Source organism: Bombyx mori, chromosome 19 (assembly GCF_030269925.1).
Source record: "Bombyx mori chromosome 19, ASM3026992v2".
Taxonomy (NCBI): domain Eukaryota; kingdom Metazoa; phylum Arthropoda; class Insecta; order Lepidoptera; family Bombycidae; genus Bombyx; species Bombyx mori.
Genome location: NC_085125.1, coordinates 836,784 through 841,353, shown reverse-complemented (window position 1 = coordinate 841,353; position 4,570 = coordinate 836,784). Strand labels below are relative to the sequence as shown.

Below are 4,570 nucleotides of genomic sequence, written 5' to 3'. Positions count from 1 at the left end.
GGTTATTTCCGATATCTTCATCTAATCATCTCAAAAAGTACAAAGTGTACTTACTGCTTGTAACTTTACTATAATTTGACCTCAATATAAAAAAATAATATAAATCGATTATAGTTTGTTTTTTGTTCGAATCGCGCAATTATCGATAATGGTGTTTAATTATATTCAGTAATAGATTCCATAGTAACACAAGCGTGGATGCGCTCAGATAGTAAGGCCAGCGGTGCGTTTCAAGAATTAATTCAGCCACTTTTTTTGGTTATATTTTTTATTATATGATTATATTTTACATAGACAGGTGAACGAACTCACGGCCCATAAGCGGTTACCAGAGCCCATAGACATCAACAACGTAAAGCCTCAATTTTATAGTAAATACCCCACCCTTCAAACCGAAACGCATTAGTGCTTCATGGCAGAAATAGGCAGGGTGGCGGTACCTACGACCAGTTTGAGAAGTGAAGACCACTTTCTAACCTTATGTAATTCTTTTATATTTATTGACTAAGTTTGCATTCTGAACCAGGTCGTCACGCTTTCATTGTATTCATTATAATGAAATGTCTTAAAATAACATCTCACTGGTACGTACTTATTTTTGACATGGTAATGCGGTATGGGTGTAGGTCATCATAATCGGTTGCTCTTGGCAGAGCAGTAGTGGTCATGTGGAATTCTTGCTCATTAAAGCCTTGACAGATGTTTTCCATAGTTTGCGAACCGAGGCCCGGCGCACGCACTCGTTAAGTGGGGTTTCAGTAAGGTCTTTCACCTGATCAGTCCAACGCATGGGGATTCGTCCACGAGATCTCTTGCCATTGACCCTACCCTGAACAACAAGTTTCTCGATAGACTCTGCTGGTCGACGCGATACGTGTCCAAAATATCGAAGAATCCTGGATTGCAATGTTGACGATAACCTGTGAGAGATATTTAGATCTTTTAGGATCGAGGCGTTGGTGCGATGCTCAGTCCAAGATATACGGAGCATCCTTCTCCAGCACCACATTTCTAATGCATCGATTCTTCTTTTTTCTCTTTCTTTCACAGTCCAGATCTCAACCCCATATGTAGGTAGGGATAATAAAAATGTTAGACAATCCCATAAAAACAATAAACCCGAGATTATGTCATTTATAGGGTACTAATTATGTCGACAACACACCGTAACTTGAGCCAATGCTACACGTAAACGTCTTACGACCGTTTTCAATAACCTATCTATCCCTAGTTTCGGTTACTAAAGATAGACAAATCTATATTTTTGTCCTTACTTACGTTCCAATAACCTATCGACGGACAGCAGTTCCTATCGGATTTATCTATCCATCGTCGGGAGGACGGATAGCCTGCTAAAGATAGAACGCTCATACAAATCGTGCTTATTTCCGTTTCAATATGAGTTTTAAGTAACTCTCCGGTAGGCGGCGCTATCTCTAGTAAGGGCATTCGCTTATCTGTCAAAATCGGCCGGTTACACGTTTATCTTTCGAAAGTAAATCGCTATAATTTAATAATTGTTTCTCTTCATATTGGCATATTGTAGCAGTAATGATAGTCATATGGAATTATTTCAAATGATAATAGATTGTGATGCAGATAGTGATAGTGAGGCCGATATCATATGGTTAGGAAAATAAAGATCGTCTGAATTACATGGCGAAGATCAATAATTACGAATTTGACTATAGATTTCTGAGCAAAGGTGTTGTGAATGAATTGACTAATTTAATGAGACCATATTTTAGTGTAACGTCAAAAAGGTAAGATAAATTTTAACCATAAAAGTACTCGTTATTACAACTTATATTTGTTTATAGCAATAGCAAAATTATACCTAATTTTTGTTGTGTTACAAAATCACACTCAACAGGAATTCTATAATACTGCTGGATTCCCATGGTGCCCTAAATGACATTCATATAGTAATACAATAACCTGGTAGGTTATTTACCTTCATTCTTATTATATACACACTGATACCTTTACATTTTATATTTGTGTTACAGATTCAAATATAGGAGAGGAATTTAGAAATAGAAAAAGAGTATTTTGAATTTGTAATTTGTGTGCAATGCATCATTGATGTTTCAAAATGTTGTTGCATTTTTTTTTTTTTTTTTTATGATTGAAAGTTTACTGGTGGCCCGAAGGCCTTTCCAGTTTCACCAGGACAGGTGGGCGAGCAAAGGCTCAGCCAAGAGGGGTGGGATTTGCTAACAACTGCCCGAGCGCCTCCGAAGGAGACCTAACAACTCAAGAGCAATTGTTTCGCGAATGAATCTACTACCGGATCGGAATCGCGACCCGCTGAGAAGATCCGGCGAGAAACTCAGCGGGCTGATGCATGGGTTAGGTTGCACGTCGACCTCTTTGTCGAGTTCGACGAGCATGTTGTTGCTTGATGGCCTGGGTCTACTCATGATACAACTATAATTAACCATTCCGATTGAAAAGGTATTTCTTATTTATATTACCTTATTTATATTATTATTATTATATTTTTATTTATTTATATTATATATTTAGGTGTTTATATGAATTTAATATGACACTACTATAATAAATTATCTACATATCAAGAGAACATTGATAACAAGGTGGACTTGGAAATTGCTATTTGCTTGCCGATAGAGGCTATCTCCACAACCCTATCTTTTAACGTGATTAATTAACCCACATACTCAATCGGAACGATTTAAAATGAATCACATATTAAAACAAGAAATACTATAGAAAGGTAATCTTTTTTTTTTAGTTAAGAGTTTGTTATACTGTATTGTAAAATAATGTAAGCGAATAATGTATAATTTTCAGATGCATTGGTGTTTGTAAAAGAAAACTCCCTGTATATCATTGAAAAGTAGATTAAAACTAGAAAATATGCAAGCTGTTATTATAGCTGCCATGCTGCATAATATTGTCAGAAGTATAGATTTAGAAGAATTAGAATCAGAAATTTCAGTCGCAGATACATTACAAAAAAATAATATAATTGTTCGTAACAATTTTTCAAAACTTACATCTGAAATACAACTATGTACTTATAAATAATTGCCTCCAAAGATAATTTATAAAATAAACTCCAAAGAAAATTTGACTATTTTTTATTTTCCAAAATGATAATTACATGGTAGTTAGTACATGCAAGATATTTAATTTAGAATTTGTACATATACTTAAAAAACTATCTAACATAAAATTATTATTGCCTACTTAATTTATGAAATTTAATATTCCTTTTAAGTAATTTTTTATTTTTTTAACTAGCATTATCTAAATCTAACTTAACTTTTGCTACAACAATCTCTTTTTCTTTATTTTCCAAGTCAAGTCTCTTTTTTGCTATTAGATATTCTGCTAATGCATTGTTCCTATGCTAGCCTTGCATTTCTTTTCTTCCATCTTGTTTCCGCTTGGCTGTAAAAGTGTTAAAAATATTATATGTGACCTACAACAATGTGCATGCTTTATCCAAAATTTCATCTGCAATCCTTACCACCTCCAACCTGTAACAAAGAGCATAATTATTTCAAATACTACGACAACCTGAAGAAAAAATCATGTTTATCAATGTGTTATTAGAGACAAACAATCAACTAATTATACTAACCTTACTAAGGTTGTTTCTTATGTTGCCGTAGCGTTCTTTAAGTTTTCCCATTTTAGTCGAAGCTGTGATAGAGTTCGTGGGAAACGACGAATCGACGAATTAAAATCATTTACAAGGGTTTGCCAAGCCTGCTCCTTCAATTTATTGTTTGTGGCATTTGTTGCCTTATTATTTAAATGTTTTTTTGCCGCCACAAGTTCTGCTAGAATCATCGTCTCATCTTTTGTCATGGGTGCTGCCTTTCTTGACTGAAAAAGATATATTTTCTAAACTAGAACTCAAAGTTTTCAAAGTAAAATTATTATTATCAATGTAGTTCATAGATACTTACAGAATTCATTTTATTTCACTGTAGCTCTTTAATTGTAAACACACTTAGAATTATAAACGAAAGTTTTAAAGCGTTTTGAAGGTAAGTCATCATCTAATATAGTAGGTAAACAATAGAAAAACAAACAAAAGAAACTGATCACTCCTTATTGGCAAACGGACTGTCAAAACGTTTCGTTTCATAATTTCGACTAGGATCAAAATAGCAATACGTCCAATTTAAAAAAATCTACATATGGATTTATTACTTTTTGTTATAAACAAATGTGTTTATGATAGTCTACAATATGCTGGTTAAATTATAGTTATAATTTAGAATAAAATAAAATAAGTCTTGATCCTGATGTTGTTTCGTATTTGTAGTAAAACGAAACGTATCAAGAGGCTCGGATAAATCGGAGGGAAGAAGCTATCTACTGTTGGTTAAAGAGATATAGCACTTATCCGTGATTGTGAAACGCAAACTAAGGATAGATACGCTCTTGCTGATATTCGGAGATAGCTATCTATCCGTAAACTCAGATACGTTATTGAAAACGGCCGTTAACCGTCTGAAAGCGAATCGTCGATAGATCGACTCTCTATTAATGCGTATAAAGTTCGTTGCGTCGGAATACCGATTATTTG

General features: G+C 34.0%; 1 long non-coding RNA gene across 1 annotated transcript; it reads right to left on the bottom strand.

The window, feature by feature from the left end:
• Positions 1-3,094: 3,094 nt before the first annotated feature.
• LOC134200635 (uncharacterized) lies at positions 3,095-3,995 on the bottom strand. The gene is made up of 2 exons (XR_009975631.1): positions 3,614-3,995; positions 3,095-3,509 (listed from the first exon to the last, which is right to left on the bottom strand). It is a non-coding gene; the product is annotated as an uncharacterized LOC134200635 (long non-coding RNA).
• Between the last annotated feature and the right edge of the window lie 575 nt (positions 3,996-4,570).